This window comes from Mus caroli, chromosome 4 (genome assembly GCF_900094665.2).
Source record: "Mus caroli chromosome 4, CAROLI_EIJ_v1.1, whole genome shotgun sequence".
Taxonomy (NCBI): Eukaryota; Metazoa; Chordata; class Mammalia; order Rodentia; family Muridae; genus Mus; species Mus caroli.
The window spans coordinates 12503780-12519989 of record NC_034573.1 but is presented as its reverse complement, the minus strand read 5'-3'; positions in this window follow the sequence as shown (position 1 = coordinate 12519989).

The following is a 16210-nucleotide window of genomic DNA, read 5'->3' as shown; positions in this document are numbered from 1 at the left end:
GAGAAAGAGGAACACTCCTACATTGTTGGTGAGATTGCAAGCTTTTACAACCACTTTGGAAATCAGTCTGGTGGTTCCTTAAAAAATTGGACATAGTACTACTGGAGGATTCTGCAATACCTCTCCTGGGCATATGTCCAGAAGATGTTCCAACTGGTAAGAAGACATATGCTCCACTATGTTCATATCAGCCTTATTTATAATAGCCAGAAGCTTGAAAGTACCCAGATGCCCCTCAACAGAGTAATGGGTACAGCAAATATAGTACATATACACAATGGAATACTACTAAGCTATTAAAAATAATGAATTTATGAAATTCCTAGGCAAATGGATGGACCTGGAGGGCATCATCCTGAGTGAGGTAACCCAATCACCAAAGAACTCACACAATATGTACTCACTGATAAGTGGATATTAGCCCAGAAACTTAGAATACCCAAGATATAAGATATAATTTGCAAAACAAATGAAACTCAAGAAGAACAAAGACCAAAGTGTATACACTTTGCCCTTTCTTAGAATTGGAAACAATACACCCATAAAGTAGTTACAGAGACAAAGTTTAGATCTGAGAGGAAAAGTTGGACTATCTAGAGACTGCCATACCAGGGGATCCATCCCATAATTCACCTCCAAATGCTGATACCATTGATTACACTTGTAGGATTTTGTTGAAAGGACCCTGTTATAGCTGTTTCTTGGGAGGCTATGCAGGGGCCTAGCAAACACAGAAGTGGATGCTCAAAGTCAACTATTAGATGGATCACAGTATCCCCAATGTACGAGCTAGAGAAAGTACCCAAGCAGCTAAAGGGATCTGCAACCCTATAGGTTGAACAAAAATATTAACTAACCAGTACCCCCCCCCAGGAGCTTGTGTCTCTAGCTGCATATGAATTAGAAGATGGCCTAGTTGGCCATCATTGGAAAGAGAGGACCATTGGTCTTGCAAACTGTATATGCCTCAGTACAGGGGAATGCCACGGCCAAGATGTGGGAGTGGGGCATAGGGGAGTGGGTGGGGGAGGGTTTGGGGGACTTTTGGGATAGCATTGGAAATGTAAATGAAGAAAATACCTAATTAAAAAATATATAAAAATAAGAAAAAGAAAAAAAGAAAATGCTGTCTTTTTTCCACTGGATGATTTTAGCTCCTTTGTCAAAAATCAAGTGACTATAGTGTATGGGTTCATTTTTGAGTCTTAAATTCTTTTCTATTGATCTACTTGCCTTTCACTGTACCAATACCATCGAGTTTTTATCACTATTGCTCTGTAATACAGTTTGAGGATAGGAAAGGTGATTCCACCAGAAGTGCTTTTATTGTTGAGAATAGTTTTTGCTCTCCTGAGTTCTTTGTTATTCCAAATGAATTTGAGAATAGCTCTTTCTAACTCTATGAAGAATTGAGGTGGAATTTTTATGGAAATAGCATTGAATTGGTAGTTTGCTTTCGGCAAGATGGCCATTTTTACTATATTAATCTTGCCAATCCAAGGGCTTTGAATTCTCTCACAACTAGTGTAGAAGAGTCAATCTGTACTTTAACCCTTAGTAATGTTCATTTTACAAATTTAGGTGCCTTGAGTTTGAGGCACTTTTGCTTAGAATTGAAGTTTTCAACATTCTTTTTTTTTTTAATTTTAAATTATACTTGTTTATTTGGGTTTTTTTTCCATTTTTTCCATTGTTTTTTATTTTTTTCCATTTTTTCTTAGATATTTTCTTCATTTACATTTCAAATGTTATCCAGAAAGTCCCCTGTACCCACCCACTCCCACTTCCTGGCCCTGGCATTCCCCTGTACTAGGGCATATGATCTTCCCAAGACCAAGGACCTCTCCTCCCATTGATGGCTGACTATGCTATCCTCTGCTACATATGCAACTAGAGACACAGTTCTGTGGGGTACTGGTTAGTTCATATTGTTGATCCTCCTATAGGGTTGCTGACCCCAGGGATCCATTTCATATCCAACCACCAAACCCAGACATTATTGCATATGCCAGAAAGATTTTGCTGACAGGACCCTGATATAGCTCTATCTTGAGAGGCTATGCCAGTGCCTGCAAATACAGAAGTGGAAGCTTACAGTCATCCATTGGATGGAACACAGAGCTCCTAAAGAAGGAGTTTTCAACATTCTTAACCATCAGAAAAATTCAAGTCATGGCTGCCTTGAGATACAATCTTAAACCTATCAGAATAACTAATATCAATAATACACATGATAATTCATGGTAGTAAGATTGTAAGAGGAAAACTCATCCATTGTTGATGGGAGTGCAAGCTTAAACATCCAGTATAGAAGTCAGTGCAATGGTTCCAGCTATACCAGTTTTGGACATATACCAAAAGAATCATTCATCCTACGACAAAGACACTTGCTCAATCATGTTCATTGCTATTGTATTCAAGCTAGCTAAAAACTGGAAACAACTTAGATGTCCCTTAATAGAAAAATGGTTGAAGAAAATATGGTACCATTTACACAATTGGATATTACTCAGCTGTTTAAAAGTGAATTATGAAATTTGCAAGAAAATCAATATAACTAGAAAAAAGTCAACCCGAGAGACTCAGAAAAAAATATGGTATGTCTATTCACTTATATGTGGATATTGGCTATTCTGTTAGTGTATACAATAATTCATAAATCTAGAAAAGTTAAGTGTAGAGGAAGGAACTGGAGGGAACTGTTTCTCCCTGGGAAGGGAAAATAGAATAGATTTCCTGTGTAGACTGGGGAAGTAGGGACCTGAATGGGAGGGGAAGGGAGGAATAAGGGAAGGAGGGGTTGTTGAGATGAGCTTTGGGGAAGGAATGTGGAGATGAACTGAGATAACTGAGGGGAAATTAAGGGGTAATATAGAAACCTAGTGAAATGAAAATTTCATATACAAAAGAAATCATAACGAAGTCTCCACGTAATTGGGGATTCTGACACAGTCATAACTGCCCACTCCTTATTACTAAGCAATGCTTCCAATATGAGACTGGGTTAGATCCAATGGAGTTGTTGACCAAAAGAGCCACATGAATATCTGCAAACAATCCAGGCTTTTGCCAAGACAGTAAGTTGTCCTTCATAAAACGATGGCATGGTCCCATTGCTGAAGATCAGGCCCACACAATTCATTGAACATGGAGAGTTTGAGTTAGTGACTACAATGAAACTTCACTACTAGGTTATAGTATCCATAGTATGGTAAAGTTCTCTGCAGGCTCCCAAAGTTAAAACAAGCCAACCAACTAACTAACCACCAACACTGCCACAAATTCTCTGATCTACAGTTCTATCTGCATAAAATATGCTTGGCAATTGTGGCACAAAGCTTGTAGGAAAAAGCAGATATCTATTTTGACTTAAAGTCCTCTTCACAAATAGTACCTATATCTGTTTGGATGACCAAGATCTAGAAACTAACTAGAAACTCAAAGACCTAGGGTAGAAAACACTGCTAGTCTTAAAAACCTACCAACCAACCAACCTACCTACCAACCAACCAACAAACAAACAAATGCAATGATTAAATCACTGCTAATGATATTCTGCTATACTAGCAGATCAGTACCTTATTTAGCCAACCTTAGAGAAGCTTCCTCCTGCAGCAGATCATGAGTGGGTCTCTGATTCCTATGCTTGCTCTTGGACTTTCTTCCTACTGTTGGTTGCTTTATGTAACTTTAATGTGATGGGGTGTTGTTGCTGTTGTTGTTGTTGTTTTATCTTATTATATTTTATTTGATTTTCTTCTGTTGTTACATCTTATAAGCCTATTCTTCTCTAAGGAAAATCAAACAGGGAGTAGATCTGGGTGGGAAAAGAGGTGGGAAGGAATTGGCAAATAGAAGGAGGCAAAACTGCAATAAGGATATATAGTATGAAAAAATAATCAATTTTGAATAAAAATGTAAAAATATTTTTAAATTTTAAATGATTAGTAGGTTTTAAACATTTCCTTGCATTAATTTATGTAAAAACAATCTATTTGACATCAGTGGCTAGAAATATTTCAAAGAAAATTCTACTAAAGTTACAAATTGTAACAGAAAATTATTTGTCTTTGTTTTATTATGTGTATCTGAGTGAAGTAAATCAGGTCAGAGAACATTTTCTTGTGAAATATAGAATTGATTATCTTTATACTGGTTAATGCTCTGTTACCATATTTTAATAAGCATTTTATCACTAAAGACTATGATAAAAATAGACTAAAATGAAGTAGCCTTCCATGAAACTATTTTAAGAAGGTATTTTAAGATTTTTAAATATTTCCTTTCAAAACGTCCACATAATGAATAAGTTGATTGGCTAGTGCACAGCACATTTTAAGACCTATTTATATCCAGAAATCAACCCATAATTATGGAAATAGAAATAAAATAAGTAACACATTTGTAAAGCTAAGCTAGATCTCACAGAGTATTAATAAAAAAGAGTGAAAGAGGGTAAAAGTAAAAGTAGAGAATCAGTTATGATGGCAAATTTCTATAGCATGGGTGAAAGGGGTGCATCTCAACAAAAAAGCATTTTACTAAAATTTTAAACTGCTGAAACCTCTAATTCTACACTCAGCATTTGGGGGGAAATTAAATCAAGAAAGCAGAAAGCAAATACATATAAAGAGAAATAGACTCAAGTAGTGGACATGTTCTCCTGCTTAAAACCTAAATAAAAACTGAGCAATGATGGTACATGTTTAACCCTAACACTCCAGAGGCAGAAGCAACTAATGTCTGACTTTGAGGCCAGCCTGGTCTACAGTGCAAGTTCGAGGACAACCAGAGCTACACAGAGATACCCTGTCTTGATAAAAACAAAACAAAATAAACTAGAAAGAATTGATTTGAAAGAAAGTGTGTGTGTGTGTGTGTGTGTGTGTGAGAGAGAGAGAGAGAGAGAGAGAGAGAGAGAGAGAGAGAGAGAACATAAGCAAGTACAAAAAAGAAATAGGAGGGAAAATCAGTGAGAAAGAAAAAAATAAAAAAGATTAAACAAATTTAAAAAAAAAATCACAGACTTAAAATGAGCCAGTGCAGTAAACCACAGAAATAAACTAAGTTTAAGCCAGGACGTTAGTCAAAGACAAAGATGAGGTCCAGTGGTCTTTGAATTGTCTGACAAATTTTACTCATAATAAATTTTACACATTAAAATAGGATGAGTATATAATATACCCCTCAGTGGAGCTAACAGTTTTGTGCTCTCCCTTACTTTATTTGGTTTATATTATAACACAAACATGTGTATGCACACACACACATACCTCACATACTCAATATGTCTGCAACACAGAATAGGTCAACTCTGCTGCACTTTGAATATTTTCTAGTTATTGTTTCCAAAGAGCACTTTGCTTTTTCGTTATAACTACAGAAACTGTAAAATTCAGATTCAAGATTTTATAGCTACAAAGCATGTTCTCCATCCCTGAGAGTACATTGTATTTGTTTATAAGATATCTACTATCTTGCTCTAAAACTTGTTAAATTAATAACCCAGAAGCATAGATTCTATAAAAAATATTATTTATTTAATGAATTATATAACTTGATTTTTACACATCTTAATTTCAGGTAAGTTATCATAAAATTTTTATATTACCCCTTGCATGTGTTATACATACAGTGATATAATCTTTCATGTATATGTTGATTAGGTTTATTTTTCATTTCTCTCTGATTTTTCTACATGATACTTCATCATTGTATAAATTTTAAGGCATGAAATCTTCCTTCTTCCTTCCTTTCTTCCTTTCTTCCTTTATCCCTCCCTCCCTCCCTTCTCCCTCCCTCCCTCCCTCCCTTCCTTTGAAACAATACCTAATGTAAAAGAAAAAATAATTAATCTAGGCACTAGAAAATTCAGAGCTCTTGTCTCTAGCTGTATATGTAGCAGAAGATGACCTAGTCGGCCATCATTGGAAAGAGAGGCCCATTGGTCTTGCAAACTTTAGATGCTTCAGTACAGGGGAATGCCAGGGCCAAGAAGTGGGAGTGGGAATTTAGATTTCTATTGCTGCTTTTCCAACAAGTCAGTTCTATAACTTCAGAAATGTGACCTCAGTTGGGATTCAGTCTCTCTCATTCAGATATATATTCCCTTCACAGATAGTCTAGAGTACTTACTACATACTGGATATTGTTTCTCCATCAAAAACATCTACAAGTGCACTAGCTTATACATACTAATGTGCTTTCCAGTTCATGAATAATCTCTTCTCAGTTTGTTTTTGAATAGGTAGCATCTCTAGCATATATATATATATACCCAAGGTTATCCCTTAATGAGTCATCAACATTATTACTGATAATTTCCACAAATGTTTCCATATCTTTCTGGAATATTCAGAAGGTTGGTTTCAACTTTCTTTTCTGAGTCTTGCTTCTGTACTTTCATGCATAAAACACATGCCTAATAAAGTATATGAAACTATTCAGTGCAATACAAAAAGAAAGCACATGTGAATGAATTTGAAAATATTAAAAGGGCTTAAGTTATTAATTATTTTTCCTTCTAAATTAAAGTAGCTAAAGGAAATTCAGCTCCAAGACACTCCATAAATTGTATACTCAAGGTCAGATTACTCCAGCTGAGATTTGAACAGCTCATGTGTTCAAAGGCAGGTTCAGAGACAGAGGGCAAATTTCTATATCTTAGTTATCTTGGACTCACATAGTAATTTCAGGAATGCAGTATGTCTTGATAAAATTTTGGTGGATTATCTTAAAAATATGATCAAAATTTAATAATGATTCCTCAAGATTCTAATATTAAATATAAAGTCTATGATGAGCCTTTCAACAGAGAATTGGCTTTTTCTGTCTAATGTACTCTCTATTACAGCAAGAAAATATAAGCCTTCACTTCACAAAGAAGATAGAATGCACCCAAGAAAGTTTTGTTTTTTATTATGAAATTACAAACAAACATATCTCTCACTCTGCCCCTCCTATCCTTTCTATTTTCTTTTGTTTTTCCTTCCCCTAACAGGAGGAAGCCCTTTCCCTAACCAAGACAAGTCTCTTGGTAGTCTGTATTCCATGGTCTCTACATTCTTAGTCCAACTCTCTGCATTGCATTTCTGCCTAATTATTCAATCTTCTGATTCATCTAATTTTCATTTTATATCTCTTTGAGTCCCCTCCAAAATGACTTCCTTCAATGCCTGGGATAGTAATCTTTATCAAACATATTCCGCTGGCTATATCCTACTGTCATTCCTGGCATAGCTCATCATTTGAAAGAATACCATCATACATTCACTCTGAAACAAACTCTGATTTTCTGGTTTTGTGTATTCCCAAATCCAATTTAGCTATTGTAAAGAACCTGCCTTAGTTGATAAATCATGTATTCAGCACTTTATCATTTAAACAAACTCTTATAAATGATTTGTGTATTAATCATGATCATTATCACAACTCCTCTATACTTGATGCATAACATCCCATCTTCTCCTGGTTGCCTGACTTTTCTATCTTATCTCCCTCTCTCTCATGTTTTTATTCTGTTTATGAATTGAATATTAGTCAATAATTGTTCTTCTGGCTTTACTTTTAATTCATCATTATCACTTACATGCCACATTCAAAGTCATGGTGCCAGCTCATTTCTAGATATCTAGATCATTTTATATTCCTGACCATAACTATTAAACAGACATAAACTTTTTTCAATTTCCCAAGATCATACAAAATAAACCTATTATTTCTTAGGTTAATAGAGGGATACAAAGTTATGATATCCAAGGGTTTGTGATCCAGAAAATTCCTAGAACATGAAGGATCTAGAAGTTGCTTACATGTTAGGATTTAATCGCCCTTTCAATTTACTTATCATTTTGTCTTACAAGTTGCCACTGACAATACTTCTTAAATATTCGTCTTGAAAGCTTTATATGCCTCAGTACAGGGAACACCAGGGCCAAGAAGTGGGAGTGTGTGGGTAGGGGGGTGGGAGGGAAGGTATGGGGGACTTTTGGGATAGCATTGGAAATGTAATTGAAGAAAATACCTAATTAAAAAAATGCTAGATAAATAAAGGCACCCTACAAAAGGGAGCAGAGTAGATGATGGCATGTGAGTACAAATGGAAATGACTTCCCTGCTGGACCAGCTTCCGGGAAATAGATCAACTTTATATAGGTGGAATCAATGGTTATACAGTTTAGGGGCATGGGAAATAAGAATATCTATAGTTGGTAAAAGTCATTGGCTGAAGGCTAAGGTACTGAGAAGACATTCCAGGAATCTCAGGTGCTTCCTGAATGGGTTCTTATTGGGAAAAAAGAAGCTGAACCTTAATCTAACCAAGGCTATGTGACACTCCACAGGTAGAGGGTATAGGAGTTTCTAGCTCCCTAGACAAGGTCAGAGATGGAGAATCCCTGCTGACAAAAGGAGTCTGCTAATTCTCACTAAACTCAGCTTTTCTGTAATGCCAAACTTTGACGTTAGCCCCAGGGTTTCTCAACACATCCTCAAATAATATGAAAGTACTGGAACTGTCTACAACATGAACAATTCTATCATTTATCTCATAAAGCAAGTTTTGCCTCAAACTATACCACAAAGGATAAACATCTTCCTACATTTCTATGATAATGGTTGAGGTTAATAAATCACTATCATCTTCTTGAGCTCCCAAGTTACAAAGAAGAGCATATTTTTAATATAAGAGCAAATTGTAATTCCGGATCTGCTAGAGAATCATCACTCTGTTTGTGATGAATGGGGGAAGAACTGGGCATTATGCAGGTATGGAGGTTAAAGAGAATCAAAAGAAAACATTTCCAAGTTGTGAGGTAAGGAAACCCAGTAGTATTTCAGCATATTATGAGTTAAACATGCATCAGGGCACTTAATAGTTATATGCCTGTAGTAGGATTCACTATTTTAAATATGTCACCTTCACTTTTGCATCTTTCCATCTCACTCTACATCTTCCTCTTTCCATAGTACTACAAAATACACAGAGAAAGCTTATTGGAAGAAAAGTATTCAGGAATCTCCTCACCTGTATCTTATATTCATTTGACAAAGTGAGTGGAATTTAGATATATACCATGCATGGTGCCATGTGCTAGAGACACAATGATGAACAAAGGGACAAATACCTTCACTTCTTTTATGACCCAAAACATGCAACTACAAAAAAAGGTTACCCTGTTAGTGATCTGAAAATCCCCAATTCTTCAAACATCTCGAACTGCAATATATTTGTCAAAATAGCATTTAGATTTCTATATAATTCTCCATTATATGCAGAAATATTCTAAGTTAGACCTAGCATCTCTTGTACTTTATCATTCATTTCCCAAGAAAATGTAAAGGTATTAAATATTTCAATATTGTGTTACTATTATGCAACTTTACCTATTTACTAAAAAGATGAAAAATGATTCATTATTTTGACAGAAACTATGTACTATGCTACTGGCTATTATCCATATTAGAACTACATACTTCCATTATTGTTTTTATTGTCTTAGAGTTTATTCAGTAATAATTGCCAGTAACGATAATTATCACTGACCTTGAATTGGTCCTTCCTTCCAGTGTGGCATATCTACTATATCAATTATGCATAATTACTAAGTAATTAAATCCAAACAATTAAAGAAAATAACCCATTGAATCCCATGGCTCAACAGACTTTAATAAAATGTGAAAATTTGCATTTATTGACTTCTAAAGATTATAATATATTTAATTCACTGCCTAAGTGCATAATTGTATGACTAAAATTTACTCACATTACTATCATTCTCAACATGTATTCAAATGGTTTATTTCTGCAGCATCGTTTGGAAGATAATTACTATCTGATAAATTTGATTTATTTACTAATTATATTAACTAGATGGACAAATATTTTTTGTTTGTTATTATAAGAAAGTTAGCAGACCAAAACTTGTCTTCTAGTTTTTTATTTACCTTAGATGCAAGAAGTCATAGTTGTAAGATAAGACATTTAAAAACAGAAACTTAACCACAACACAATAAATAGAACTTTGGGGAAAACATAGCCATTATCTTGAACTATTTATGACTAATAATAACCTCAGCAGAGATAAAATTGTAGCCATTATCTATATAACTCAGACCACAGATTACTCATTTTCATTGTCTGGGGGAATTTGGGGATGAGTTACATAGACAAGTACCTCATTCTTTGACACCCTTTGTAAATGGGTGTCTGTGATGCCATGATTCTAAAATTAGTCAGAAAAAAAAATGACCAAGCTCATTCAATTTTAGAATAATACTAAAAAAAAAAAAAGCAAGATAGTTCAAGTATTTCTTCAAGTAAATACTTTGAATCAGAGATGTTCTTCCCTCAAATTTCAGTTCTTTGTCTAAATACTTTTAACAAAATCAAAGACAAAGTATACAGTTTCACCTTGTAAAGACACACACTTTTCTGATTTGATCAAATTATCAGTGAAAATACTGTTGTCCATGTTAAGGATCTGAATGTTAAAAAAAAAACATTTATTTGTCTTTGTATACTAATTAAAATTAATATTTGATACTAGATATATATAATAGAAAATTGAGTATAACATCTCCAAAAGACGTAATCCATTCCTGACACTGAACTTTTTAATTTGTTAGCCTATGATATCTATTAGGAGAGGCATTGTTTCCCTGTTAGAGATTAACCCCATTCTAAACCATTTTGTATATCATGGAAAACAATAATTCACAATTCAGCCCCTTGGTTTCTAGGCCAATGTGTTCTTTGTACCAGAGATGAAGCACTAAATAGTGGTTGTTGATTTACTTACCAACAAATATCAGTAAAAGTTTTTAAATACTATGTCTTCCCTGTTCCTGAAAATTAACTCATCTAAAATATCAATATAGCTTATATATCATTCTTTCAAGTCAGCAGTTCTATTTATTTATTTGTTTGTTTTTTATTTGTTTGTTTGTTTATTGGTTTTTCAATACAGGGTTTCTCTGTGTAGCCCTGGCTGTCCTGGGACTCACTCTGTAAACCAGGCTGGCCTCTAACTCAGAAATCTGCCTGCTTCTGCCTCCCAAGTGCTAGGATTAAATGTGTGAGCCACAACTGCCCAGGCAAGTCAGCAGCTCTAATCAAAGAACAACTGTACTAAATGCCCTCAATTAATGGTGCTGGCAGATAGTTTGTGAAAACAAAAGTTAAACCTGAAACTTAAGTGTATCAGTTCTGACCAAAATTAATTTATCTGTCATGAAGTTGCAAGGTGGCTAGGTGACTTCCTTGGAGAATGACACTTTCTGTGGGCAGGCTTTAGTTTCTGTTGCATGGTTTGATTGTCACAATACTCTGATTGTCACACTACAACCAGAGTAGCAATATCTTCATGATCCCTAGTGAGTTGGAATACATGCTTTTGCTCCTAGACAAAGCCTTGCTCTCCACTACTTTGAATTCCATTATCATATGCTCTTTCTGATTGCAATGGGACTGGCTATTGAGTCTGACTAACACCATCCTAGAAAGCAAACTTTAAAACCGGATTTTGTTCCTACTGTATGATCTGTAGTTACTTGCAACATGAAAGGTAAACCCCTTCTCTCAGCCTATGTGCAGGTTTCTTGCCATCCCAATAACACTTTTGTCTTCTTCTAGTTCTATTTTACCCTCACATTTATTGAGATATTATTACAAAGTGGAATTTTTAAGGTATATAATACAATCATTTGATATATCAATACCAATATATGGTTATCAAATTTCATTTAGCTAACTCATTGATGATCTCTTGTATTTCTGCATTTAGATTGTTAGAAAATTAAGATATTATATTATGAAGTATAATAAAAATTATGTATACTGCGAAATTAGAACATAACTCATTTTAAAACTCTTTAAAAAAACGTTCCTTTTTGTCCATTTCTTAGTTTATTGAAAAAAAGATATTTCTGTACACTATACTTTGACTGGTTCCTCTTCCTCAAGTTTTTCCAGACTGTCCCCAATTTTTCCTTCACCAAAATCTATACCTGTTCTTACTCTTTCATTAGAATGCAGACAGCCAAGTACTATAATAAGGTGAAATAGAAATAAACAAAAAAAGATAAATCAAACAGAAAATAAAAGTAGCAAAGAACAAGAAACAAATAAGACAGTGAAACATTATTTGTAAACAAAGAAAACCCATAAAATATAATCAGAAACCATAATATACATGTAAAAGTTTGTCAGGTTAAAAAAAATATCCAAACAAACCTTATGAGGCAAAAAGACTGTGAAAATACCATTGAGTATGCATTGAACTGGCCATCTACTGCTGGGCATGGAGCCTCCCTTTAAGAATGATTTATAAACCCAATGAAACTCCATAGAATAAAACAAATTTCTCCCTTGTTCATTTTTACTAATTAAAAATAGCAGATGAGGTAAGCTTGGGGGCTTGTGGCTACTTCTTCTCTCAGTGTTTGAACCCACTTGATTTACACACAGAGACATTCCATTTAGGACTGAATGGTCCAACGTCTCTTGGTCTGTGCACATCTTTCCATTGTGAGTCTTGGAATTTGTTATCATATACAGCAAGAGTAAACTTCTCTGAAGATGACTAGTATACCCATCTACAAGTGTAGAAGAACATTGTTAGGGGTTATTTTATTGCAACATTCCCTTAGAAGAACAGTGGCATTTGGGTTTACCCTAAGTCCATAATCTATATCATTCCAGATTCTTGAATGCTTGGGCCATATTTAGCATGAGTTCCATGTATAGAGTATACTTTAATTATATAGTGATTGGTTACTACCACAAATTTTGTGTTGATATCTCACCAGTGTGTGTTGAAGGCAGCTTACCATTGTAAATCAAAAGGTTTGTAGCTGGCTTGATGTTAACTTTTTTCCTCTAAGAGTTTGCAGAGTATCTTTCCATACTATGAACACTACTCAGCAGTAGTGATAGCCTTAGGTTGATACCAATCCAAGTTTTCTGTGTTCAATGAGTTACATAGGTATTGTCTTTAGTAATAGGGCCTTATCTGCAGCCTATAGAGAACAACAAATTGTTTGGCAATGTCTTGGATTGTTTGGGTTTCCATGAAGCCCATTTGACCAAAAATTCATTTAGTTAGAACCCAATGCTGGCACTGGAGGTTTCCTGTATTGGAAAAGAAGTGTCTATTGGGACGTTCTTTCTTCTGTTACTTAGTCATTTTTACTTAGATTCTTTCATATATGAAAATATTTTAAAAATCTTCTACTGTAGTAAGCTTCCATAGGTCTATTCAAATTGCTTAGATATCCTACCATGTGTATTACTTCCCTCAAAATTACTTTCCTCTTCATCATTTTATCCTCCCATTTCATCCCACCCCTTGTAAATCCATAACTATCCAATTTCTCCTTATAGGTAGTTCCTTCCTTCCATCCAGTCACTTACTTTATAAGTAATTTCTGTGATTAATCAAGACATAACAGATAGCTTCCAAATATAAATGAATATATTATATTTGTTTTATATGCTCTGAACAACAGGTAATGAAGAAACCTAGGAATCATAAGAATATAATCTAAAAACTGGTTCTCTGCCAAATTGAAAAATCTAAAAGAAGTGGGTAGTTTTCTGCATATAGACTACCTTCCAAAGTGAAATCGTGTTCTTATATGCTATCTAAACATACCAGCAACCCCTAGTGAAAGGGAAGCAGTTATTAAACGTCTCCAAACCAATAAAAGCCAAGGGTCATATGAATTTAGTACAGAATTCTACGAGGTTATCAAAGAAGAGTCAATGGCTCCAAATGATACAAAGTTAACACATAAAATTATAGGCTTCTTATATATAAATGACAAATGGTCTAAAAAAAAATCAGGAAAACCATACCTTTCAAAGCAGCCACACACACACACACACACACACACACACACACACACACACACACACACACACCACAAAATCTTGATCTAACTCAAACCAAACAAGCAAAAGTTAATACTTCTCAAACTTTTCTACAAAATAAAAACATTATCAAATTCATTTTTACAAGGCTACAATTATTCTAACACCTAAACCACAAAAAAGATTCAAAAACAAAAAAGTAATCACAAACTGAACTTAGATGCAAATATTTTCAATAAACTATTGACAAGCAAAATGCAAAAATATATCAATCACCCGCCACAATCAAGAATGTTTCATTTCAGAGGAAGAGGGACAGTTAAAACATACAAAACAATAATTTCATTCACCATATTAAAAGAATGAAAATCAAAAACCACAGTATCATCTCATTTGATGCAGAAAATGTCTTTGACAAAAGTCCAGCACCCGTTCATGATTAAACTCCTGAAGACAAGTGATATAAGGAACATACCTCAGCATAATAGAAGTCTCTCTGCCTTCCAAAGCCTGCCACCTTTCCTTCCTTTCTATGATCTTTTTTTTTATTCTTACTCTTGCCTTTTCTTGAAATATTTTTTGTGCCCAGTAATTTTGTTGATATTGTCACAAATGGCAGAATTTCACTCTTTTTAAAATAAAATTTCTATCACCTAGTTATCTGTTTACTGTAATTATCTATCAAATCAACCAAATCTTTTTCTAATGTCCAAAAGTCCATATCCATATATATATATATATATATATATATATATATATATATATATATATAGATAGATACACATCTCTATCTCCATGTACATAGATAGATAGATAGATAGATAGATAGATAGATAGATAGATAGACAGACAGACAGACAGACAGACAGACAGACAGACAGACAGACAGACAGATAGATAGATAGATAGATAGATAGATAGATAGATAGATAGATAGACACATACTTAAATGGACCTCTTTCTCTTTCTACACAAAGACAGTGGCTTGGTAGAAGTCCTGGAACTCCACTTATTGGGTGGGCCAGCATCATCTTCATTTGTCATCATGCTCAGTTAGAATACAAATGTACACATATAACAATGATTCACATTTGTGACTTTGTGTTAGGTATTAATTTTCTATGTAAGCTGAATTTTTTTGAACTTTAGTGTCTCATACTCTGACCTATCAGGGTGATTTTTCCAAGACTAAGACTATAACAGCTAGTAACTTTCTAAGTATATCCAAAAATATATTGAACCAATACCTTAATTCATAGTTATACTAGAAATGAATAACTAACTTCCCACTGAGTGTCTATTCAGATGTTACATTGTACATTCAACTAAACATTTCTAAAGTTGGATATCATATCATATCATATCTTATATCATATCCTTTACCTCCAGCCACTTCCAACCTTTCCACATTTAGAATATCTTCTCAAAATAGCTATAGTTGCACTACAAAAGTTATCAAAAGCCTAAACATTATTTCTTATCACTTACTCCACAAATGAAAGAAGCCCTGAACATCTGTGCAAAATGTATGCTAACTATTCATCCCAACACACACATAAAAATGCCTTAGATTTAACTTATCAGTGCTACCCTGAATCAGAAAAATTGTTCTATCATTCAGCATACTTTCTAGTCTAATCTAATCTAATCTACACAGTGTCTCTCATAATATTGTATATATAGATACATATATATACAATATTTTATATATATACACAATATTTTTATATTTATATTTATACACACAATATATTCATATCCTTTAGAAATGCCAATGTATTTCAGTAAGAAAAGCAACTATTTTGCCAGATATGAGAGCCCTACATGAGACATTACCAATTTTCTTGATGATTCCTCCTTATTTATTCTTGGATCTAGATAAATTGAAATGTGCAGTTTGCTAATGAGTCCCAGAGGTTTGGTGTTGGTACTTTCGAAATGTCCTAAATAACGCTCTGAGTGTTATTCTGACCCTATATGAGATGCCTATTTCAGCTCCAAAACTCATTGCAAGGAGCATATCCTCTATGAAGGCTATATTAACACATGCATAAAACTTGCTGCTCATATCTGAATGTCTAATCAACTCTCCATATAAGACTATTTTCTGCATCCTTCATTATAGGACAAGACTAGTGTTAGGGTATGACTTAATTATTCTCATTTTTTGTTTTATTTTGTTTTTGTTTTTGTTTTTTCCCTATGGAGAATGTCAACTGTTATCATTTTTTTGTTGTTGTTGTTGTTAATTTTCTATGTTTTCCAGGTTTTCTCGACATATTCCATAGTCCTTCNGTGTGAATTTTTTTTTATTTTTAATATTTTTATTACATATTTTCC